Source organism: Diceros bicornis, chromosome 14 (assembly GCF_020826845.1).
Source record: "Diceros bicornis minor isolate mBicDic1 chromosome 14, mDicBic1.mat.cur, whole genome shotgun sequence".
Classification (NCBI taxonomy): domain Eukaryota; kingdom Metazoa; phylum Chordata; class Mammalia; order Perissodactyla; family Rhinocerotidae; genus Diceros; species Diceros bicornis.
Window position 1 is genome coordinate 45,962,634 of NC_080753.1, and position 27,408 is coordinate 45,990,041.

A 27,408-nucleotide genomic window follows, 5' to 3' on the forward strand; every position below is an offset into this window, starting at 1 on the left:
TCCCTGAGGTAACATCTGTGCCAATCTTCCTCTATTTTGTAAGTAGGATGCCTCCACAGCATGGCTGATGAGTGGAGTAGGTCCGCACCTGGGATCCCAACTCGTGAACCTGGGCTGCCAAAGCAGAGATAAGGGAACTTGAACCACTAGTCCACGGAGCCAGCCCCTAGCTTGCATATTTTGACGCTCCAATCATTACACTTAAAAGGATTCTAAAGACAAGGTGTTTTTAAATATAAAGGAAAATATATTCCCAAACAGAAAAAGATAAACAATTCCATGTAATTTATCACAAGGACAGTGGACATTATAAATTATAGCTATGAAACTCTAGGCCTTTGAAACCTATGTGGTATTTTCTTTAATTCTACTCTTTCATCTTTCACGAGATTTGTTTTTCCATCATTGAGTGGTTCAAGTTGAAGACCAAGATAATGCAGGGACATCTATGTGCAATGACACAAACTGCCCCAGTGTCTCCAAACATTCGGGGTCCCTATGCCCAGCTAAAACTTTAACTTTCTGGAAGGGTGTCCAGAGTGCGTTTCCTAACCATTCCAAATGACTTAATCCTCTCCCACCCTCTAACTATGCCTTGAGTTATACTTTACAACTAACTACTGTCCTAAAAAGTGTGCACTACTTATAATTAATGAAAAAATATGATAGGCTTGGAAATACACATACATGCAACGATTGCCTAAGTCAATTGAGGCCAAGTCAAGGTACTCAGGGAGCCACAGTCACTAACTCAACAGGCTAAGGCAGCATTGTAGAGCGGCTGTGGAGCCCGAGGACCTGGATTTGTACCCACACTAGCTTTGGAAACTTGGCAAGGTCCCAATATGAATCCTGTTGTGCCTCAGCCCCTTTACCTATAAATGAAAAAACCAATGGTACCTACCCTACAGGAGCATTGTGCAGAGCAAAAAAGTTAACAGAGATAAAGCAAACAGACACATATGTGGCACACGTTAAGCATTAAATAACAGAGTTATTGCTATATGGTCATCTTCATATGATCTTGTCTTTTAGATGATTACTTCAGTAGAACACTACAGAAGATGACAAAATGCTCCCCCTGAGCAAGTCTCTGCCATAAAGTCACTGCCATTTTGAGCATATGGTATATACAGCAGTATAAAAAAACATGATCCTAAAATATTACTATTTTAGGGCATCTATAGGGCATGAAATCTGAAGGTTTTGAAAGGAAATACAATTGTAGTATTGGTTTTACTACAAACCATGTGATGGCACAAAAAACATCTTGTTGAGTCACATACAACAGAGTAAATAAGGAAACGACTACGAGGCTCACTAGCAGTATGTTCTGGGCCAGGTCACTTGCCTCTCTGAGCCTGCTTCCTTACCTGTCCAATGAGATTAGTCATTGTCACAATCATCTTCACCATAGCTAACGCTCCTGATAAAATTTAAGTGACATATATGAAAGCATCTAGTACACAGGTGATCCATGCAATCTTTACATTTTTATTCCTCCCAATTTCTATCTAAATCTGTGAACCTGCTGTGACTCACACATCAGTTTTCCAAGACTCTTGTTACTTTCTCTCCTTTCCACATGGGATCAGGCCTGGAAGAAAAAAAAAATACTAAAGAAAATAAAACAACTTGTTTTCCTGAAAAACCCAATCAAACATTCCTAATGAATGAGTTCCCTATTTCCTTCAGTCAAGAATATCTGTTGCAGTAAGTATATGAGGGGACTAAGAAAGGGTGAAAGGAGACCACAAAACTACTCAAAGAAAGCTGACTATGCAATATGCAATGTTAGTATCAAGTTAGTTGTAAAGAGAATAAACAGTGACCTCTTTACCCTGAGTTTGGACTTAGTAGACAAAGGGAAATAAAGGAATAATACAATGCTCATTTTTCACTTTGAAAACAGATGGTGAACAGTATCTGAGAACAATGAATTGTATATCCTCCTAGATATTTCTGCAGGATTAGATAAGACCAAAAAACTTTAATACTGAGTGTATAAGTAATCCAATATAAATCACATTTTATGTTCTCTCTCCTCTTCAGCACTGAGCAACATATAAAATTAAAGATTGGACATAAACAAACATCAAAAAGATTTTTGTATAGCCTTGTTTTTCAATTAACTTTTAAATAGCTTATTTGTGTCCCAAATCTATTATAAAAATTAGCTTTGTTTGTGGCCAAAGTGTTTTGATATTAGATAACAGGAAAGGAATTTACCACCTAAATAGATGAAAGAGAGTATCTCTTAATACTATCCTTAAAAATATCCTATCTTCATATACTACAAATCCAAATTAGCCACAATAAGTAGCTCAAGGAATAAATCTAAATTTCTGACCCTACATGATATTTACTTACATGGTATCAGAAATGAAAACAAAAGTCTATATATATTTTTGTTTGTTTGTTTTAGCTTTTAGAAGACTAAGATTCAGAGGGGTGACGTGATTTGACGAAGTTCACACAGCTAATAAACGCAGTGTGGCCGCTCCCCATCAAACTATGCCTCCTCCGAGAATACACATTCGCAAAGGAGTCTTGTGGAAGCCACTACTAGAAATGCAGATTGGAGTCAACTAGTGGTGGTCCTTGTGTGTTTGCTTTTTACAGTCATACAGTCAACATAACGATGTTTTGGTCAATGACGGACCACACGTACGACAGTGGTCCCAAAGGTTAGTACCACATAGCCTAAGTGTGTAGTACGCTGTACCATCTAGGTTTGTGTAAATACACTCTGTGATGTTTGCACAACGACGAAATCGCCTAACGATGTATTTCTCAGAATGTATCCCTGTCATTAAGCGACGCATGACTGTATTCAATAGGTGCAAGGAGCCACTGAAACTGTTTATTAGGAAAATGACATGTCAAAGAGGAACAGAAATGTTACCTATTACAGGCAGATACAATTCAAGAAAAGAATTGAAACATTTCTCCCTGTAACAATGCTTTCTGGTCAGATGCTGACCTTTTTGATCAACAGATTCAGATACATTGTTCAATGAAAAGTTGGTCAAAAAGTCACTCTTTCCAACTTTCCAAAGTTTCTAGGATATATATTTATCTTCATTATCTCCTATATCCAGACTCTCCCTCTGTGAAAATTATTGTGAAAATCTAAGGTCAGCTTTTATGAAATCCACTAAATGCATTAAAAAAAAATGAAATAACCCAGAATAGCCAACAATATTGAAGGAGAAGAACAATGTAGGAAGACTAACACTACCCAACTTCAAGACTTACTAGAAAGCTACAGTAATCAAGATAGTGTGGTATTGGCAAAAGAATAGACAAATAGATCAATGGAATAGAATAGAGAGCCCAGAACTAGATCCACTATAATCTTTGACAAAGAGGCAAGGCAATACAATGGAGCAAAGACGGGTTTTTCAACAAATGGTGCTGGAGCAACTGGACATCCACATGCAAAAGAAATGAATCTAGACACAGACCTCACACCCTTCACAAAAATTATCTCAAAATGGAATACAGACCTAAATGTAAAATTACACACAAAACTACACAACTCCCAGAAGATAACATAGGAGAAAATCTAGATGGACTTGGTTTGACAATGACTTTTTAGATACAACACCAGAGGCACAACATATGAAAGAAATAATTGATAGGCTGGACTTCATTAAAATTAATTTCTGCTCTGCAAAAGACACTGTCAAGAGAATGAGAAGACAAGTCACAGAATGGGAGGAAGTATTTCCAAAAGACATATCTGATAAAGAATTTTGTATATACAAAATATACCAAAAAAATCCTTAAAACTGAACAATAAGAAAACAAACAACCCAATTAAAAAACGAGCCAAAGACCTTAACAGACACCTCATCATAAAAGATATACAAATGGCAAATAAGTATGTGAAAAAATGCTCCTCATCATATGTCCTCAGGGAAATGCACATTAAAATAACAATGAGATACCACTACACACCCATTAGAACTGCCCAAATTCAGAACACTGAGAACACCAAATGCAGGCAAGGATGTGGAGCAACGGAAACTCTCAACCATTGCTGATGGGAATGCAAAATGGTATAGTCACTTTGGTCTTCCAAAGTACTCCAAAGTGTTTCTTCCAACATTCTCTTACCACATAGCAATCATGCTCCTTGGTATTGACCTAAAGGGGTTGAAAACTTATGTCTACACAAAAACCTGCACATGTATGTTTAGAGAAGTTTTATTCCTAATTGTCAAAACCTGGAAGCAACCAAGATGTCCTTCAGTAGGTGAATGGATAAAGAAACTATGGTACATCCAGACAATGGACTACTATTCAGCACTAAAAAGAAATGAGCTATCAAGCCATGAAAAAGACATGGAGGAACATTAAATGCCTAATACTAAGTGAAAGAGGCCAATCTGAAAAGGCTAAATACTATATAGTTCCAACTCTGTGACATTCTGGAACAGGCAACACTATGGAGACAGTAAAAAGATTAGTGGCTGCCTGGGTTTGGGAAGGTGGGGAGGGATAAAGAGGTGGAGCACAGGGGATTTACAGGGCAGTGAAAATACTCTGTGTGATATCAGGATGATGAATACACGTCATCATACATTTGTCTAAACCCATAAAAAGTACAACACCAAGAATGAACCCTAATGTAAACTATGGACTTCGGGTGATAACGATGTGTCGATGTAGGCTCATCAATTCTAACAAACGTAGCACTTTGCTGTGGGATGTTGATAATGGGGGAGGCTATGCATGTGCGGCAGCAGGTGGTATATGAGAAATTTCTGCATCTTCCTCTCAATTTTGCTATGAACCTAAAACTACTCTAAAAAATAAAGTCGATTTCAAAAAAAGGAGTGAGAACTAAAGAAGAATGAAACATAGTCATACGCATATTTGTAATTTTAATCTTATTGGAAAAAATGTATAGCATTCCTTATCCTCTTAGATATAGTTCATACAAAATATATTCATGGACAAGCAAGCTCCATGAGATCCTCTACAGACACAAACTATTTCAGGGGGAGGACAATAATGAAGGGTAAAATAGAAATGAGTAAAAACACTTCCAGTTCCTCGACACAACCACTCATTTAAAGGGTATAATTGTATACATAAGGAGAGAATTGAAACAGCTTTTAAAAAGTACTCACTGACTGTGAGCCCTGGTTATGATATCAGAATAAGTGCTATCCCTTGACAAGTGTAAAATAACTCAGGCTTATGCCAATTTGGAATATAAAAAGATAACCTAGAACACCACCATCAGGGGATATGAATGCCTAGTTAGCAATCTAGATCAGATAAAAAGAAAAGAAAAAGCCCCCACATGATGTTATATATAAACCAATATAAAAATGATTTAATTCAGAGAGAGGGTTTATGTTGGAGAGGAATACAAGGTTATAATCAGCTTTTACTCAGTTGGTTCAATATCAATGCAAAGCTCATGCCTTAAATGGCTCCATGAATGGTTCATCAGGAGCCAACTACAAGTCTACAAATATGTTTATGTAAAAACAAGAACAAGGACAGGCTAGTTCATTGTTCATACATCTTTCTGAGGAACAGGCTTTCATATAAAGCTTTCTAAGTGAACACATCTACCTTCCAACTATAGTTTTGTTGGCTTTCATAAGCACTCAGGCGTTTTTTGTACATTTCTCCTGCAAAGAATCCATAAACTACTGACAGAGGTCTATGTTAAAGAGAACCATCTGAACACTGGCTAAGGTTGAGACTCAGTCTTTAGCAGGTCCATTAAAATTCTCCTGTCTTCAGAGAATACCTAAATCAATTCTGATCTGATGATTCCATTTTCAAAGCCTCCAAAAAGAGTGATTCCAAAAGCAGTATCTAGTCTTGAACTCAGCTTAGCAGATTTTTTTAGTTACATAAAGTCTCCTTTCCAAAAACCCAAAAAATGGCATGACACCAAGTCTTATTTACTTCAGTTTCTTCAGTTACTTTTATGAGATAACCAGCCTTGACCACCTTCCCCCACTGGGTGGGGCAGACTAGTCAGAGTCACAGAAAACTATACTCTATCTCCAAAGTGCTTTGAGTGTTGAATATGTTAACACAAATGACCAATCTTGAGTAGCGTGATAGTCTTCAGGTAACATAAAATACAAATATTGTTAATTCTTAATAAAACAACTATGGGACTTAAAAAACAGAAAATCATGGGGGCCAGCCTGGTGGCGCAAGTGGTTAAGTGCGCGTGCTCCGCTGCGGTGGCCAGGGGTTCGCTGGTTCGGATCCTGAGTGCGTACCGACGCACCCCTTGTTAGGCCATGCTGTGGCAGCGTCCCATATAAAGTGGAGGAAGATGGGCATGGATGTTAGCCCAGGGCCAGTCTTCCTCAGCAAAAAAAGGAGGATTGGCAGATGTTAGCTCAGGGCTGATCTTCCTCACACACACACAAAAAAAAACAGAGAATCATAATGATGAGAGAAGTCTTGATAATTCAGTCTAGAATCTTATTTCATAAATTGAAATATGAAATAATTTTATATTTGGATATAAAGTCCATGAATATTAAGTTACTCTACCATCTTTACAATTCTAGTTAGTGGCAAAACCAAGACTAGATCTCCAACCTTGACTGATTATTTCTTTTTATTATGTCACTAGAATAAATTTTTATATTACGTCTACCATTTTTAATCAGATCACCAATTCACTCCTTTCGCATTGTTGGATGTTGATAACGTGTTCAGAATTCATCAAGGGTCCTGGTAGCACAGAGTGTGTGCTCAGGGCTGGACCAGGGACAAGCTCTAGGAGAGCTGAGGGTACTGGCTGTTGCAATGGAGTGTGGCACCTGAAGGGAGATGGCACACGCACTGTGCCACCAACACACACACTGAAAAGGAGACTCTCAAATACTGGTCTGGACCAAAACCAGTTGAGAAAGCAATGAAATGCTCATCCCACTTTTCAATAAAGAAAAGGAAAAAAAAAAAAGTTAGGCAACACTATGAGAAAAGAGTTACTCCTGCTAGATTAGAAAAAGGCAAGGAAGATGAAAGGTAGAGATAGATTCTCTTGACCCCAGGTCCAGGTAGAGCTAGGTAGAACAGAAACTTGGAGCAGAGATATTGCAAAAGCCCTGAGCTCTCAGGCTCAAGGAAACCGTCACTGACCCATTTCTTCCTCCAGAGTTCTAAATTTTGTTCCCTAGGCTATCAATGTAAAAAAGGCCAGTACTGGGAAGAAACAAATTCTCAGCTCCCACAACTTACGAAGATTGAAACTGGTGACAGAGGATTCCCAGAAAGGATAAAGAAAAGCTCACTTATTTAGCCTCCCAGCTCAGAACTAGGTAAAGATCCTCAACTGACCATCATGGATGGGAGGGGTGAATAAGAAGGATATGGATACAGATCTTGCTTTTATTGATTTTCGCCTTACCAACAGCAGCTCTTTGGCCTGGGGCAATTATCGTTGATGGAGGTCAAAGAAAATTGTTAGTTTACACTCCACTCCTGATAATTTAGGGTGAATGATATAAAATACTGACTCAGACTTTTGGTTGTGTGCCCCTCCTCCTCCCCTCTATTAGGTGAGACAAAGAGAGATATAGAGAGTATCCAATAGATTACAAACTGTCACACATATCATATCTCATCTAATAGAACTACCACAAAAAACAAGTATTGTATATATCTCCATTTGACAAATGATGAAAGGAGAACTCAGAGAAGTTACAAAAATTTCCCAATGCTCACTAGGTAATTGGAAGAGGTTGGTTTCTAATCCAGAATTCCTGATTCCAAGTACCCCAAACCATGGGGACTCACTGAAGGTATTACCTTATCTCTCACTCTTCTATCCTTTACATTTAAAGAGCTGAGCAGAAGAGGTTTTTGAAGGTTGGGTTTGAAGGGAAATTTATAGATTTCAATTCTCTGTGCTCTTTCTACACCCAAATTATTACTGATAATGTATAATTGGCTTTATATTATCTCTTGGGTCTTTGGGGGGAAAAATAATCTAATTTTTAGAAATAAAACAAAATATGGACTTAACTTTACATTGGAGGTGGGGAGTAGAGGCTAATAGTCTTATCTACGTTTGTTCTAGAATCAAGAGTGCCAAATCTCCACTGGAAAAGTGAATCCTGTCTTCCAGTCAAATCAATGAAGCCTTGTATGTTAATCTTTATACAAGGGATACAAAGAGAACATATACCAGAGCATCTTATGGATGTCGGGAAAAGACACCACCTGTTCGTTGAAAGCTAATATTTTTGGTTCCACCCTGGCTTTGGGGAAATTAATGTAAATCTTTTTGAAGGAAGGGTTACTAATCCAAAACAGTAATATTCTTTCTCCTCCCAAGAAAAACAATCTGCAGATAATTGGGATTTGAAAAGAATGGTATAACTTTCTAAATCTTGTGCCATTGTGAACATGTGATAATTAGAATTCACTGTTAAAATCATGAAGCAATCCCTTTGCTGTGTTATTTACAAGGCCTGGCTCCCTATTTTCAGATTAAAATGAAGCCTGCGAGACTGAACTTCAACCACGTCTGAACGTCTGTGGGCTGTTTTCCCCACAACCAACAACCTTACCTAAACTCCCAGCTTCTAAACTGCTAAAACCATGAAAACATTAATAATGACCCTTCTTCATTAAACCTCAACTTCCCCTCCCACTTGTACTTTGACCAATTTACTCACTTCAAAGCAAGCAACAGCATCCTGTTCAGTTACTCAGTAGGACCTCTGTATCTTCACCCAACACCTTCAACCAAAAGAAAACCAAAAGCCACAAAAAACTTCATGATCTCCACATTCCTCCTAATCCAGTGATGGCAATTATGTAACCTCTTTCTTTTTTTTTTTGCTTTTATTTCTTATTTTTTCAGTTGCCATGGGAAAGACTATGTTTGGGCAGCTCCATCTGCAAGGGGTAATTACTGGCCTTCCAAAAACACACACACACACCTGCAATGCTGTAAGGAAAGTGTATACATAATTAAATAATTTTTCAGAGGCGAAGGAAGTGTTAACCATACAATGCACCACTGGCAGAAATAAACAAGGGCAGCTGTTTATTGCCAATTAAAACTCAGCATTTTCAGCTGAAGTATTAATAGCAATTAATATTTCCTCATAATTTAATATTTGTCAGGCACCATGGTCTAAGTACTTTACATGGATCAGCCCCATAAATATAAATTTATAATTCCAATTCTACAGAAAACAAATGGAGTTAAGAGAGGCTGAGTAAGTCACACAGGGCTAATTAGTAGGGGAGCCAGCATTCGAACCCAGAGCCAACAATCTTGCTGTACTTGCTGTCGCTCCTGGTGCCTGACCACAGCCTGTGTCATAACTACAGCTAGCTTCCGGTCTGGTCTACTGACCTGCTGAAGGGACGTGAACTATCATTCAATGCATCTAGTAAAACTAAGAAAAATGCAAAATATTTTTGGTACCAAAATGCATATGGTCATAGGCCATAGCAGTAACAATGATCCTCTTTCATTATTCCAGTACAAAATACGTATTCACATGTGACATCAATATAGTGTGGCCTTTTCCATTTTCTTAATCAGTTTTCATTTCCTAGAGTTAACGCCTTAATTTAACACTTCTTGGCAATAAAAATACTATCTGCTAATGTACATTATAAAGCCAACTTGGAGTTTTAAGAGATTTGTGAGTATGGACTAAGGAGAAGATCAGTTGTTCTCATTTCAACTATCTTATTTTCCTGGGAGAACAAATATTTTTATTTTGGCCTCTTCTTTAATTTAGGTGATTATTTAGATTCTTGCTATCTTTACACTGTGGATCTGATTCCTAAAGGTGGAAGGTGTATAGAATTCCCAAAGAAATCTGTGTTAATAGTGTAAAGTTTAAAATATGATTAAAAGAGATTAAGTGGTGTAGAAAGCAGAGCCTTAGACTGGGCTGGCAATATTAATAGTTTTAACAGGTCAACATATACCAGGAGAGTGTTCAGAAGAGCCAGACTCATCGTGACCTCCCCCAAAGTCCTCCGTATCCTCCTTGACTCCACCTATCAATGAAGGAATCAGACAGTGTGGAGCCCAAAGGCCTCCCCTTCTCCATCAACACAGCATGCCTGGCAGTCACAATGCTGCCTGCAAGAGTTTGGTAAGACTCTGGCTCGAGTCCCTTGGCCTCATCTGACCCTGTGTTTCTGCCATATCACTCATCTCCTGGAAACATATTTCCAAGCCTCTTCCACATCAGCAGTAAGAAAAGAACGTCGAATCCCTGAGTGTTAAGTGACCTGGATAGAAAACAAAGGTCCAGCCTGGCTTCCTTAGGAGAGAGATGAGACAGAGGGGTTAGGGAAATACAATGATATACTTTCACTTTGCCAAACTCCCATCCCTTTTCTGGCCTTAGGCAATGCCAGAAGAGAAAGCCAAAAGGAGGTGGGAGGATAAGTGGAAACAACTCCTCCTCTTCCCTTGCGCTTCCTGGCTGGCTATCTGTAAACACATCTTCACCACCCTTCCCCATGCAGGAAGCCTGGAGAGATGCACAGGCTTGCCTCACTGCGGGAGCCCTGCCAGCCACACTAGGTACCTCTGTAACTCCCTGAGAGGCTGGGCAGGGAGGGTGGCCAGGGCGGGGACACGGTGGATCAACGGAAGCCCATCCCATGAGTGACCTTTCCACTAACAACCAGAACTCTTGGTGTTGCTCCCCAGAGGCGAGTGGAGGGGTGTCTGGACAAAGAAAAAAATCAAAACGTTTCTTCCTTTCCCTCCCTCAGCACCAGACTTTCAACTTTCCCCTAGGTGCTGTAGCCCAAAGGAGTGAGGCAGTGCACCTGGCTGGGGGCAATCCCCTGGAGGGCAGGTGAGCAATTCTGCCTGTGGGAATGAAAGGTAGGCCACAGAGCAGTGAGGCTGTCGTGCTGAAATCCCAGCTCACAGACCCATGGCCAGAGCAGAGCCTGCAATTAAACGTAAACTTGCCAGCGGCTTTCTTAACACATGAAGCAAAAAGTTAATGTCTGATGGACTGGGGCCCATGCCAAACTCCAGCTCAGTGCCCTCCCCACAGGGGATAATTCAAAGGAATGAGGTCTAGTGGTGGCAGAACAATCCAAGTTGGCTGCAGGAAGCCCCTCTTCTGGACTTCTGTAACCCTCTATGCGCATCTTCTCCCCAAGCACTCAACACCATCATTAGTGCTTTACTGATGTATCTTGCCCACTAGACAGAGCAGAGGGCTGACCTTTTCTGGATTTCACATCCTTTGCTAAATATGCTGGGTCTGCACTGTCTAGTAAGGGGGCCACTAGACATGTACGGCACTTGAGCACTTGAAACGTGGCCAATCCAAATTGAGAAGTGCTGTAAGTTTAAAATGCACAGCAGATTACAAAGACTTAGTACAAAAAATAAAGTAGAATATCTCATTAATTTTTTATATTCATTACATATTGAAATATCATATTTTGGATATATCAAGTTCAATAAAATGTATTGTTAAAATTAATTTCACCTTTCTTCCTTCACTTTTTCTTTTCACATGGCTACTAGAAAATTTAAAATCACATATGTGGCTTGCATTATATTTCTATTGGACAGCATGGTTCTGGGTATTCCATTAATGCTGCTGCTGAATGAATGAAAGAACGTTGACTTAAGATCAGCATTAATATTTTTAAATCAACATAGAAATAGTCAACAGAAATGGTTAAAAAGGAGTGAGGCATCGTTGTTTTTTGAAATAACTTTTGTATCTGGAGCTACATTTCATTCTGAGTCATTGGCTGTTGAGAAAATGCTTACTAATCACCCACGACTCTGAAAGGATGAGAGGGCGACAGACTGTCGGCCAGGCCACACCACTAAGGCCAAACTGAACCTTCAGTCCTATGGTGGAGGCTTAGAGCAGAAGACCAAACACACACACTGCAAGGAATTGTCAGACAGAGAAAAAAAAAATAATCTAGGAACCTCATAGTTTTCCAAACTTCTTTTCATCCTAAACATAACTATTCTCAGTTTGTTCGCTTTTCATTGCAATTCATTGCAAATCAAAACCACTATGAGATATCACCTCACACACATCAGGATGGCCACTATAAAAAAAGTAAAAATAAAATAACAAGTGTTGGCAAGGATGTAGAGAAATTGAACCCTTGTGCACTGTTGGTGGGAATGTAAAATGGTGCAGCTGCTATGGAAAACAATATCGAGGTTCCTCAAAAACTAAAAACAGAACTACCATATGATCCAGCAATCCCACTTCTGGGTATATATCCAAAAGAACTAAAAGCAGGGTCTCAAAGAGATTATTTGCTCACCCATGTTCATTGTAGCATTATTTACAATAGCCAAGAGGTGGAAGCTACGCAAACGTCAGATGAATGAGTAAACAAAATGTGGTATACAGATACAATGGAAAATTATTCAGCCTTAAAAAAGGAAAACCTGCCATACGCTACAAAACAGATGAGTCTAGAGGACATTATGCCAAGAGAAATAAGCCAGTCACACAAGGGCAAATAGTGTGTGATTCCACTTATATGAGGTATCTAAAGCAGTCAAATCCATCGAAACAGCAAGTAGAATGGTGATTGCCAGGGGCTAAAGGGAGAGGGGAAAAGAGAGTTATTGTTCAGTAGGTAGAGAGTTTCGGTTTTGTAAGATGAAAAAGTTAAAGATCTGTTGCACCCAACAATGTAAATACTTAGCATTACTAAACTGTACACTTAAAAAAAGATAAGATGTGCGGGGCCGCCCCAGTGCCATAGTGGTTAAGTTTGGCACACTCCGCTTCAGTGACCTGGGTTTGGATCCCAGGCACGGACCTACACCACTCATCAAGCCATGTTGTGGCAGCGACCCACATACAAAATAGAGGAATATTGGCACAGATGTTAGATCAGGGCCAATATTCTTCACCAAAAAAATTTTTTAAATTGTTAAGATGGTAAATTTTATGTTGTGTTTTTTACCACAGTAAAAGAAAGAAAGAGGGACCGGCCCAGTGGCATAGTGGTTAAGCCCGCACGCTCCACTTCTGGTGGCTCGGGGTTCACAGGTTCGGATCCCAGGCATGGACCTACACACTGCTCATCAAGCCATGCTGTGGCAGGTGTCCCACATAAAGTAGAGGAAGATGGGCACAGATGTTAGCCCAGGGCCAACCTTCCTCAGCAAAAAAGAGGAGGATTGGCAACAGATGTTAGCTCAGGGCTAATCTTACACACACACACACATAAATAATAATAATAATAAAAGAAAGAAAACAATGCATACCATAATCAATTTTACTGCTACTGAAGAGTCCACAATGGAGATGCTGACCCAGTATAATATCTTTTACCATAATAAAAGAAGTAAAAGTGCTCAAACAGATATTTGTACCCCAATGTTTTTTTTTTTTAATTTTTATTTATTTATGTTTCCCCCAAAGCCCCAGTAGATAGTTGTATGTCATAGTTGCACATTCCTCTAGTTGCTGTATGTGGGACGTGGCCTCAGCATGGCCGGAGAAGCGGTGCGTCGGTGCGAGCCCGGGATCCGAACCCGGGCTGCCAGCATCGGAGCGCATAGCACTTAACCGCTAAGCCACGGGGCCGGCCCTGTACCCCAATGTTTATAGCAGCATTATTCACAACAGCCAAATGGTGGAAACAACCCAAATATCTATTGGTGGATGAATGAATAAACAACATGAGGTGTATACATACAATGGAATATTATTCAGCCTTAAAAAGGAATGAAATTCTAACATGTGTTACAACATGAATGAACCCTGAAGACATTATGTTAAGTGAAATAAGCTAGTCACAGAAGGGCAAATACTGCACGATTCCACTAATATGAAGTATCTAGAGTAGTCAAATTCATAGAGACAGAAAGTAAAATGGTGGTTGCAAAAACTAGGGGGAAAGGAGAATAGGGAGTTATTGTTTAATAGGTGGAGAGTTTCAGTTTGGGAAGATGAACCAGTCCTGGCGACGGATGGTGGTGATGGTTGCACATTGTGAATGTACTTAATGTCACTGAATTGTACACTTAAAAAATGGTTAAAACGTTAAAATGATATATTTTATGTTACGTATATTTCACCACAATAAAAAAAAAAAAGAAAAAAAGAAAGAAAATGTGACCAGAGAGGAAGGGTAAGGAAGTGAGAAGTCAGAGGGGGCAGGAAGGTTAGACTGGCCCTTGGATCATCCGAATAGGAATTTACACTCGTCCCGCCATGACTGCCTTGAAATTTTGACAGAGCATCACTGATCTCTAAACCAGACAATTTCTAGGACTGCATTTTGTCTTGCAATAAGTGTACAACCTTTTCATTTTGCTGCTTAAACTTGCAACGAGATTCAAAAAACAGACCGAGTGCACACACAAATGAGAGAAAGAGAGGAAGAGAGTGTGTGCACGCGCTCTATTTTTGCTAAGAATTAGCTATTTCTTTTCATCCAATATCCATATTCTCAGGCTGCATCTGTCCTCACCTGTGCCAAAGTCAGTAACAATGACAAAAAATTAGCAATACTGAGGGCAAGAATATTCTTTCAGACGCTATAAATTACTTCTAAAATGATCTAGCAAGGTAATAATAACAATACATGTCATGTAGCAGGCACTGTGCAAAGCACTTTAAAAACTACAATATTTTAACAGCAACCTTAGATTATGAACACCATTTCACAGATGAGGAAACTGAGGTTAATAAAATCATTTGACCAAGAAAAAAAAAGGGAGACGAGATTTTTCACTCCGGTCTGGTGGACCTCAAACTAGAGCTCCCAGACTGCAGACAATGAGGGTAGACTGTGTAAATTGAGGCCAGTGAAATAGAAGGTATATTAACAAATCAGAGGAAGCAGGCAAGTCAGTAGTGGTGAGGCTGAGCAGGCACTGGCTGGCTAACTCCAGTGCCGAACCTGAGTAATACCTAACTACACCACACACAAGGTTTGAAACCTAATGTTTCAGGAGGGTTGATTACTGTGTCAATTTGAAAGTCTTTTTTTTTTTTTTTTTTAAATCTCTAAAACTCGGCCTCATAAACAAGAATCAAAAGAAAATGACTCAACCTACGGAAGAGAAATTCTGGTTGGGGGAGAAGGTTAATAATCTGCTCTCCTAGAGTGTCCTTTTCTCTAAGTTATATATTAAAGGAGTTATACAAGAGGAAAAAAAAAAAATCAGAGGGGAAACAGAAATATAATCCAGCAAGTGTACTGACTCTTAATGAATGATAATTTCATCATAATTATTTGTGCTTTCTAAGATATTATACTTTATATAAAAGTTGAGGGCCGGCCCCGTGGCTTAGCGGTTAAGTGCCCACGCTCCGCTGCTGGCGGCCAGGGTTCAGATCCCGGGCGCGCACCAACGCACCGCTTCTCTGGCCATGCTGGGGCCGTGTCCCACATACAGTAGCTGCAAGGATGTGCAGCTATGACATACAACTATCTACTGGGGCTTTGGGGGAAAAAAAATAAATAAAATTAAAAAAAAAAAAAAAAGTTGAGCCACAGTACAAGATGCATCATCAGAAGACTTGATTCCTAACAGCCAGCTGTAATTGGCGGTTTGCCTAAACCCAGGTTACAGTCCTAAAGTGTACACCACGGAGCTCAGATTACGGGGCAATTCGGTGAAAATGGGACAGAAAACCTGTTATGGAGCAACAGCTTCTGAATCTCTTCTACTCGTTTCCTATCTTAGAAATCCAAAAAATCACCTTCAGACACATCATAGGATCAAAGTCTTTCCTTTCATGAGAAGTTTAAAACTACACACAGGCTTTTCCATTTGCACGGCTCTTCCTTTTACAGGTTATTATTTTCTGAAACTCCCCAACTTTTACCCCTGACAACAGAGCTTTCTCACACACATGACACAGCCCACCCTTCTCATCTCTCTGGATCCATTTTTAAGTGCCTGGAAAACACAAGGGGAAACAAAGGGCAAATGCCAGTCTGTGACCTCTGTCTGGACTCAGCCAAGCGTGATGTGTGAATCAGGTGTGTGGAATGGAAGTTTCCACGGCAACGAGACTACAAGGCAGACGGGGAGTCGCATATTCTTTCTACCAAGGTAATAGAAACAATGAGGCGACCTGAGGGAAGCTGAAGGGGGACGCGGCAAGTTCAGAGTTCTCCAGTGACTATAGGGACCTAGGTTCTCATGGGCTCTTTCCCTCACCCTCTGCTCTTGGTTCCTTCCCACTAGCTCCTTGGGATAATCTATCATCTCTCTTTCTTGGAGGGAAAGGGAGGGACAAATTAAAGAAGTATCCTCTCAAGGAAGGTGCTTATGAGAAAAATGTAGAAAGGACTACGAGTGTTTTCTTGACATAGAAGAAAGCAGCTCTTCGTCAAAAGGTTCGGCTACATTGACTAACCTGACCCCCACTGCCTGACAGAAGCCCTGACATTTCCACCAAGCTTCTTTGCTCTACCTTGCAATGTGCTCTTATTTGTGAACCCAGTTTATAATGAAAAGCTCCCGAGCTATATTTTGTGTTTTATGGATTTTTATTATATTTCCTGTAGATAGATACTTTTTAACATTAGTCTAAACCTGTAGGAAAATATTTTTTAAAAATAGCTTGCTTTTTTGACCTATGACTTGGAGACACAGAAAAAAGTATACAATTTTAATGAAATCAAAGTTTGCCTTGGTTATCTAGCTGGAAAAGGGTAGACCTGGTAGTCAACCAGGTCTAAGTTGACATTATGGCTTTTTAAACCTAACTTGAGACTCACAGATGTTAAAAAGAACTGGAACAATGCTTGTGCATTCGGATCCAATTCAGGTAAGACAACAAACTCCCCTTCTCCACTCTCCATCTTGTTTAGCTTTGCTCTAGAAAAGGCCTTTAAATTCCTTCAGATCACTACTCCAGAGAACGAAGAAGAGAGAATTACCTTATGTTGCCTCTGCTAATGTCTCTTCTTAAGCAGATCAACCTTCCCACTACATCAGAGGAATTTTTCTGCACTGCAAACTTGATCACGTCACTCAGGCTCCAAATCTTTCAAATGATTCTTCACTGAGCTCCCAGAAGTTCAAATCTCTAACCATCATCTCCAAAATCACACATGATCCGGCCTCTACCTACCTCTTTAGTTTCATCTTCTGCCATTCTCCAATTTGCACTCCACATTCCAGGCAAATTCAACAATTTTTAATTCCCCAAATTCATCATTACCCACTCTCACCTTTGGCCCCTTATGTTACTGAATTCCGCAAAGACCACTTAACCCTTTCCCAGTATCTCCATTCAGATATCACCTCCTCCAGGAAGCCTTAGCCCCTGCCACAGTTTCAGTCTTAAAGTCCTTCTATGTGCAGCCACAGCACCCGGGGCTTCCCCGTCAGAGCATCACAATCGGAGACATGAACTGCCAGCTTTGCGTCTATGATCCCATCCAACTCAAAGGGGGAACAAGAAGTGTGCCTTGTTCACCAGTCTTAACTTGGGACCCTGCACATAGGACGTGGTCAATCAAATCAAAAACTAATGAATGAGTGAATGCACACATGAAGGAATAGAGCAAGCCTAAACGGCAGGTGTGGCACGACTGATCACAAAAAGCACCAACCACATCTGGGCCCAAGCCTCACGGCCCAGGTCTGCTGCCTGTTAGTTTCATGGCTTTAGGAGAGTTACTTAACCCCAGCAAACCTCAGATTCCTACTTTTAAATTGGTGTAACAACACCTGCCCAAGATCATCATAAGCATCAAATGAGATAGTGTTTGGGAAATTCTTTGTGAAAATTTTAGTAAGTTTATATATATAATGGCATTTCCAGGAGGAGGCTAAATAAGAGAGAAAAGAGCTGGCATAATTACTGGAGAGGCAGCAGCAGTCAGGAATCCGAAGAAGGAAACCATGTAACAGATCCAGCAAGGGGCTACAGAAATTCATGGTAGGCTTCCACATACAGACAGCTTAGACTGACTTCTTTCTGAGAGATAATTATGCCCCCCTTTTGCCCATTTTGGGCCTAAACATTCTTATTATCCTCAACTTCCCACTTACGTTACCATGCTCATTTCCACCAAATAGTACCACAACTGCTACTAGCTCTTGGGCCTTTGTTCATTGTCATTCCAATTGTTAAATACCCTCTCCCTCCCCACGCCCCCTGTAAATCCTACCCATCCTTTAATATCCATGATAAATCTCATGCACACCTGTAAAGCCTTTCTTGAGTAAACTAGCTCACATTCTAACTCTCTCCTCCTGATCTCCTAGTGCTTTAAGAGCCCATATTTCACTATTCAGTGCTTTATCTCTAAATTCTTCACACATACATGTCAGGTCCCCTTTCTAGAATGTGGAGAGGATCTCACACAATCAGAAGAGTGGAGTCTGGGTTATAAAATGTGGGGATTTGGCAAAGAAGGTGAGAGGTAAGAAGCATACGAAGAATTAGAAAATAACACTAATTAGGCTACCAAGAAAACAAAAATATACAGTGAGAGACGATATGAGAAAATAAGCTAGCTACTCAGTTTCTGAAGACTTCAAGCTTCTGTGGTAGTTGAATGTGTCACGTTATGAAAAGGGTACAGGATAATGCTTCAGAGAGAGGGGGGCAAGTAGGGAACATGGTTTCCAAAATGAGTATACCAAGTGATTCTTTATCCTGATGAAGAAAACCAACAATAAGATGCGCAGAAATGGAGACAAGATGGGAAAAGTACCACTAGAGTGATCAATCAACATTTTGCTGAGTATCCATTTCTCTGGGCTCTTTATAGCATTGTTTAACCAAACCCAACAAACCACCACCAACAACAACACAATTAGTATAACAGAAAATCCAAGGGAAATTGTGAAGTAAATTGTGATCAAGAATTACAATATAACCATTAAATATCATGTTTATTTTATTGTTACAGGAAGAAAGTCAGAATTTAAAATGTGTATCCAATGAGATTCCACTTATATAAAAATGCATATAGACATAAGCACATAGAAATAAATATTAAAAGGAAATATATCCAAATTCTCTCTAGGCTATATAATTATAGGTTATTTTTATTTTCTTCTGGAGGTTTTTATGTATTTTTCAAATTTTCTATAATAAGCATTGATTACTATACAATTAAAAATTAGATTTGGATATTGAAAAATGAAATAAACATTTTAATTACAAATATTTAAAGAGAGCTGTGCCTGGAAAGCAAACATAATCCCCACTCTCAGCTGCCTGGTGATAGGGCCTTAAGTCCCCAGATAAGAGCACATTTCCCTTTTAAACCCTGTGACTGCGTGTGACACTAGAGATGATGTGTAGGATTGTCCCCTCCATATTTTATTGTCCATAAAATAACTTTTAGAAGTCCTTTTATCACTGTTTTCTCCATAAAAAGGTATTTATAAGAAAAGTGAATGTCAACTTTATTTTGGGTCTTGATTTTTCCAGAAGGCCTAGCTAAACTCCACAGAATATTTAACCTAACTCTCCTCTTTCCTCTCTTCTCCACTTTCCCTCTCCATCTCCATCTGTGTCTTTCTCTCTCCCCATCTCCATCTCACTCCATCTCCATGTCCCTCTCCATCTCCCCCTCTCCCTCCCGCCCCCCTTCCCCTCCCCCCTCTCCCCCTCCCCCCTCTCCCCCTCCCCCTCCCTCTCTCTCTCTCTCCCCGTGTATGTGTCTGTTTTAATAATGCACAGGCATACCTCTTAAACACTGCCCCAGACCAAGATGTAGCATTTCATTTGATTTCTTCTGTACTTTATATAATGTTCAGAGTAGCACCCTCTATTCAAAGAGAACTTAGAAGTTTCAAACATAAAACTCAATTTTACTTGCACTTGGAGGCTATTCACAAGCACCATAGGAAACAACTGCATGTGTGGTATCACGAAAGAAGGAAAAAACACTATGTCAAAAGTCAACGTGATATTCATTTAAAATGACATGTAATGAACTACTTTCTCAGAGCAAACACTCCATCCATGCTGGGGCTTGGGCAGGAAGTAGAAGCTGGCAATAGCCCACCACTGGAGGGGAGGGGGAAGTGGTGGTAACTCTAAATAAAAGAGAGAAGCTTGAAATTTTTCTATTACCAAACCAGGCAATTAAAACATTAAATGTGAAATCTGAGGCCCTGTAAATTTCCTAATATGGTATAAGTGCTGAGTTTCTCAAATGATGTTTTCTCATCTTTCAACATATCAAAGAGCATGCCAAACCCCAAAGAAACATTTCCATTTTGAAAACAAAAATAAACCACACACATCCACATTCTATTAATAGTGTTGTCTTGCCTTAAAGACCCTGCATTCTTAGTCAAAAACCCCATTGCAGTTTACATAAGTTTTAACATTATTGAAAACTCCTGTCCAAAATAAACTGGACATGTGTAGGTGAGTTAGGTGGGACTGAAGCAAAAGTAATCAAATCTCTTTTATATTTTCCTTACTGGAGACCGAATGTTATGTTCCTCATCGTCACACCTAACGACTGTGTAAATATGTTCTCCATCTTTAGCAGCATTTCTTAAGAGAGTGTAAAGAAGGAAAGTTGGCATAAGATACACAGGTTTAAGCCAATTCCACAATATTTGGAGACCTAAGATAGAGGGATACAAGCTTAGAACCAAAATCCCAGCAGAAACTGCCAGACGAAGCAAAGGACATGTCAAAGTTCCCAAAATCCAGACTATAAACTCTTGATCTTGCCACTATGAAAAGGAAAAATCTTGTCCCATGGCATTTTGTGCTTAGAGACAGGAAAAAGCCATTAAATGTGGTGCTCTCCATCCTCAAATCAAATACCCATCAGCTGCTACACGCTCAGCAGAGAGGCAATTGCTTGGGGTGAGTACATGTCAAGCACATGACATAGAATCTGCTCGCAAGATGCTTCTATTTTTGAGGGAGGAAAAGAACCAACACATAAAATAACAATAAGAAACAACAAAGGATCATTTATTCCACCCTAAAAGATTAACCATGCAACTAAACTGGTCAGTTCAACCCCAAAGCCTTTTGGAGAAAGGAGTCATTGTTAGCCGCCTTCATGGACAGCCTTCTGAGTCACCGGCCCTACAATGGCAAGCAAAAGGGAAAACCAGAGTGATCCAGGGACCACAAACGCACCCCCACTGGGCAAGGCGGGGAGGAATAAAAAGAATTGACTCAGGGCACCAACTCAAACGTAACTAGGAAGAAAAGAAAGAAGTATGGTGGCTGGTGAGGTGAAAAGATCACCTCTTTCAAGCCAACAGATCCAAGTTCAAATCCTTTCCCAGCTACTTCCTTACATGAACTTGGCAAGTTAATTAACCTCTGTTTCTATTCCCTTTAACAATCATTTATGTAATACTGTATGGCAGGCACGCTTCTAAGCACTTTACAGTTCTCCATTGATTTAATCCCGACAACAAACAGTTGAGGTTGGTTCTCTTATTATCCCCACTTTACAAATGGGGAAACTGAGGTACCAAGTGGTCACGTACTTTGAAGGTGGCAAAGTTATGATTCAAATCCCGGCAGTCTGGCTCCAGTATCTGACCTCTGAAGCTCTACGTTGCCTCATTATCAAATACTTCCTTTTCAAGCTTGTGGTATAGATTCAGTGAAATGTGTCTATAGCACCCAGCACAGTGCCTGACATTTCACAGAGGCTGAATAATTTATCTCCCTCCTCCCACTTTTCCCTCTTCCTTCTGCCCACATTATGGGAGGCTGGAGGCAAGATTCTACGCACAGAGAAAGACAGCTACCTCCGTCAACCGGCAAAGGGGCAGGGGCTCCAGGGCAAGCCAGAACACACCCTCTGTCTTCATCCCTTGAGGCCTGCAACCAGAGCTCTAACTCCAGCAGAGATGTCCAGCATTTCCAGACAGAGAGTGCCTCTATTCACCATAGTCTGCATTCAAGGCACAAGCACTGTAGACAAGCCCTAGGGAAACTGAAAGATTTCTGATTTTTGTACTAGGACCCATATATGTAAATGTCAAACACAAACAGCCACCACCACACACATCATCTAAAACTACCACACCTATCACAGAGAGAAAATGATCTACTTTCCAGAACCTTCCATTGCCTAGAAACTGGCAGAGTGTCTGTATCAGGCTGTAGCTTGCTTTAAGACAGTCCAGACACTGATGGGGAGCTGAAGAATAGAGTCCCTTTTGAAAGTTATTAAGAGCAAATTAGACCCAGGGGCCCTGGGGAGCTGTGCTGTAAAACAAGAGAAAATTTTGTTTTCTAGCCTTTTGGCAGTATTTTCATACTTTCATATTTTCATACAACAAAATAAAGGACTTTATTTGTATCTTGTATCTTGATATTAGTCTAAAATATCATTGAGAAAGGTACACATCTTAGCTAAGTGACTTCTCTAAGTTGGGCAAGTAGTGACCTGCACGATATAGGCAATCTAATATATTTGGAATTTTCCAGTGCACGAGTACATGTTGCTAATCACAAAAAGTTTACACATGCTACCAGGTAGGAATGCTGTCTACGCGCTCTTGCAATTTTTCCCCAATTAGTAAAAAGTCTTATTTCATGCTAAAAGAACATAAGAACACAATCTAATTGCAAGAAAAAAATACCACTACAATGAAGTATTGAAACTTGTTCTGACCCTGAGAATGTGCTAACATAGTTTAAAAGGAATTAAGAAGGAAAGCTGACTTTCTACGTTTTCAGCCTCGGTCACTGTGGCTACCGGTTCATTGATGCCTGCCAAATTTTGCAAAATGATAGTACTTTTATCCATGCAGTTTCTAGAACTATAAGCTTCTATTGTGAAGAAGCTTGATTTTCTGCTTTAGGAATCCATCAACTGCCACTCCGCTCTGCCAGCATATTGCTAAGACTCCACCAAGAGCCCAGGTGCATGCACCGGGAATTAAGTTCTTCATTCATTTTAATTACAGTTGAGCACAAGCGAGCGAGTTTGGTGAAGAAGGCTTGTTCATAAAATGTTCATTAGAAATGGCAATTTTCTTTCAGGGAAACAAAAATGGCATCCTTTAACTTGTTCATCTGCAAAAGTCCCCCAATGTGAATTAGGCCTCTGCAGTCATAGTCAAGCCACATTTAGGCTTGTGGCTCAGCCCAGAATGTTCACAGAGGGAAGACAGGAACAGAAAAGGGAATAGAGTTAGAAATGAACGAGGAAGACTAGATGAAGTTTTCCAGACTTTGTGGACCTGTGTAAACAGTTCCTTCTACTTACTATTTAAGCTGTTAGCCCCTGGCTGGGAGATTTGTTATCTTCTTAGTCATTTCAAAAGCCTTTTAGTGAAGAGGAGGGGTGGAGGGGAGGAGAGAGGGAGTTTTTCTGTGTGTGTCTGTGAGTCAGCAAATGCCGGAAGCCTTACAAAACGACTTCAAACAACAAGCTGGAAAGGAGGACAATAAGCTTCCACCCCCAGACAGTGAGAAATTGCATTATCCTAGGGGATCACGGCCACCCGTGTTCAGTGTAGATAAGTGAGAACCTTCTCTGCTCTGGCCAAGAGGAGACCCGCAGCCACAGCTGCTCACAGAAACTCTGGGTGGCCTCCATTCCAGCCGCTCCAAATGGCTTCAGGGCAAAAACACTGCAGCTGGGTGGTGCTGAGACGTGCAGGGGGTGGGAGGAGAGGCTGACAAAGTGGAGGGTGGCAAGTTGCATCTCCCCACCAGGTGCTCTAAATCCCCTCTCCGGGCTTAGGAAAATCACACCGAGGTCTCGGGGCTGATTCCTAAGGCAGCTGTATCAGAGCCTGCTTCACCACCATTCCACAGCAATAAATTGAAACTCTGCCTCAGAGACTCCAGAAACGGTGGGGAAATTTCCCTGACAGGCAATTCTTAGTGCTCTAGGAGCAACAGCATAATTAATGCCATTCGGCCAAAGAGAGGGACATTCCAAATTCAGTCATAAAGAAGAAAGAAGCCTTGCCACACACCCTCACCGCAGACACAAAGCTCCTCGAGACATTCCCTTTAAAGATTCAGGCAAATGTGACCAAGAACTTACATTTGCAGTAAAATTTTAAATTAAAAAAAAATGTATTAACTGTCCTCTGAGTGAAAAAAACATCTTAACATTTTAGGAAAAGTATATGAAAGTTACAATATGAGCTCACTTTGGGGACGCTGTCATTTGCATGGAAGAATTATCTAAAGAACATTTATTTAACTTATTAATGAGCACCTGCTGTCCGACGTTATAGTATTTCTTACTTTCTTACAGTTCCAGGTTGTCACAGGTTATATTTTTACATGTTTTTCACGTCTATAGCTAATATCTGTGCAGTATGTTTAACTGACACGAAAGTTAGTCAAAAAGTATCAGATAAGCCAATAATGCTGAAATCTCATATATTTGCATGTAGTCCTCAGACCAAGTAACCTCTTTGCAGAACCTAATTTTGTATATAAATTCTTTTGAAAGAACACTAAAATATTTTATTGTAACACACACGAGTATGTGTGTGTGTAACAAATGAGAAGGGATACAGAAGATAGAAAAATGAATACTAAAATTGTAGCATCGGCTACCATGAGTGCTGACAATAATATTTCATGCAAAACCAAAATGGGAATAGGTGTTGAAAATTAAAATTGTCCAGCATCTAGATCACTGAAATGGAGGCTGAAAGACTGGAGAGACATCTTCCACTCGGCCCTTGATTTGCTGTGGGGCCTACATCAAGTTGTGCTATGCCTCTGTTATAACATCTGCAAAATGGAGAAAACGCTTCACACTACCCTACCTCAGGGAGCTATTAGAAGATTAGATACCAAAAAGGAAAATCCTCAAAGCCCTTTGAGTTTCTCATAAATATAAGACATGCAATGTAATAAAATACCAGCACCTTCTACAAAACTCCTAAGAGGCTCAAGGGTATAGAAATAGGAAATAGACACCAGCAATGCAACATGGCAGACACCTCACGAGGCATAACATTGAAGAGAAGAGGGTGGTGGGCAATTCTGTCCCCGGCTTCCAGCAAAAAGGTGGGGAAAATAACTCTGAAATTCAGATCTACTCCGACAAAACAAAACATCCAGGGAGAGGAAAAAAACAGTCCTGTTTCAACAGATCACCAATAAGTCGAAAGATGCAATCCTGCCACGTAAAATTCCAAATTCTTGCTTAAAGGTCTTGATCTACAAGAAGACAACCAAGTGACAACATTACACTGGTAGTTTTTCAGGTTTAGTAAAGTCTCATATTAAAGTAAATTGGTTCCGTAGACAGGGAAGTGTAATGACCCCCTCACACTGAATAAAATTTACCCACAGGATACATAAATAAGAGTATTTTTAATCAATTTGTACTGGAAACAAAAGCCAAAATGGGCTGTACATAGCCGCCTAAAAAAAACAATGACTTTAGGGTTCACAAGGAAATTGGGAGAAGACTGTTAAATATTTATGTATCCTAAGGTATTCTGAATTATGAAAAATTTGAAATTTGAATTAAACACATATTTATATTACATATTATTACATGAGGCACTTATTATGGGTCATGTGTCAGGTTAAAATTAAAAAGATGAGTAATATCCTATTCCTGGCTTTCACGAACCTTAAAATATAGCAAGAAGGCACAGACGTAATAAAGTAGAATATAATGTGGTAAGAGTTAGAATTAAGTATAAACAGAGTGCTGGGGAAGAAAAATTCTGCACGGAAAGGGAGAAAAGGGAGGGGTTCAGGGAAGTTTCAAAGAACCTGACCCTTGAACAGGACCTTCCAAAATGAGCAATACTTCACCAAGTACAGAAGAAGGGAAAAGGGCATCCTAGATAAGTAAACAGCAGCCCATATCTCACGGCATGTCTAGATATGTCCTAGTTAAGTGAAGCACAATGGAGACAATCTGGGAGGGCCTGAATTTCAAGGTCTTTGTGAGAGAGAGAATCACATGATATTTTTGAAAAGGAACTTGATATTTTCTATAACTACTCAATACATGAGACGGAGGCAAAACGGACAGGAACAGGGGAGGTGGTGCTGGCCCCTGGCATGAGACAGACTCTGGGGAAACTGACAGCATGGCTGAGGCCAATTCTCTAGTTGTAGGGGAGGCGGATCAGGAGGCAGAGAAGCCAAAGGGCTTGGCAAGCTTAACCAAGACTCAGGAACGGTCAGGACCAGGGCTTCCAGGAGAAGCAGCAGGCCCAAATTAGGTGGGCAAAACACAGTGTAGTATTCTGACTAACGGCCTCTAAAGAGACATGGTCCTAATCCCTGGAATCTGTAAATATTACCTCCTATGGCAAAGACTTTGCAGGTGCAATTAAATGAAGGCTCTTGAGACGAGGAGATTATTCCAGATTATCCAGTTGAGCCCTAAATGCAGTCACAGCATGCTTATAAGAGGGAGGCAGAGGGAGATCTGCCTACAGACAGAAGAGGAAGAGGAAAAGGCAGTGTGACCATGGAGGTAGATACCGGAGAGACGAAGCCACAAGCCAAGGAATGTCAGCAGCCACCAGAAGCTGGAAAAGACAAGGAACAGATTCTCCCCTAGGCCTCTGGCGGGAGTGTGGTCCTGCGAACACCTAAATATCTGTTGTTTTAAGCCACCAAGTTTGTGGTAATTTGTTACAGTAGTCATAGGAAAATAACACACAGTGAGCAAAGAGTCATCTCCCAGGTGCTCTTGGGTGTCACAATCACCAGGCTTGATGAGAATAATTCAGATGGAAGGCACTTCAACTATCAAGAAAAAGTTGAAGTCCAAGCTGAAGCCTTAGAGGAAGGCTAGATTACTAAACTGAATAACTGGTCAAAATGTAGGTAATGGGACCCTGGTAAAAGTGAAGACTACGTGAATACAAGATGGGTGGCAGAAATGCAAATCATGGCCAACAAATGATGACATTTGGGGAAAGGGAGCTGGCTCTGAACAGTAGTGGGGGCAGTAGGGGAGATACAGGAACTCAGAGGTCATCAGCAAGCCACTAAATTTCTGGTCAAGGATAGTTGCTTAATTTCAAGTGCCCACTGGATATGGAAGAGGCAAGAGAGGGATGGAAAACATTTACCTGTACCCTGGATCAATCGGTACTAACTCAGGAACTAGACCACGATTAGACCATCAAATCAAAGACATCAGTGGATCTAGGTGGGAAGATTATCGAAATGAGACAGCTGGGGCATGAAATGCTAAAAAGCTTGAAATGTGCTCTTCAGTCAATAAGAGAAATAACTCAATGAGATCTATTTCAGCAGGGTGGGAACATGTTGGGTACCCACAGTAGAGTATATGGTCCAATAAGAAGCTGACTGAACCAGCCAAGGCTGGAGATGATAGAGGCCAAATACAAGAATGGGAAAATTGTGATGGATTAGAAAAATATTTGGAGGACATGGCAAGTTACTAGAATAGGGAATGAGTGATTGGTAGGGCAAGGGGGAAGCAGGTAAATGACAACACCAACCTTTGAAGTACAAA

At 40.3% G+C, this 27,408-nt stretch overlaps 1 long non-coding RNA gene across 8 annotated transcripts in view; it reads right to left on the reverse strand.

The window, feature by feature from the left end:
• LOC131414101 (uncharacterized) overlaps positions 1 to 27,408 on the reverse strand; it is a 299,351-nt gene that overhangs the window by 85,582 nt on the left and 186,361 nt on the right. The window lies entirely within an intron of this gene.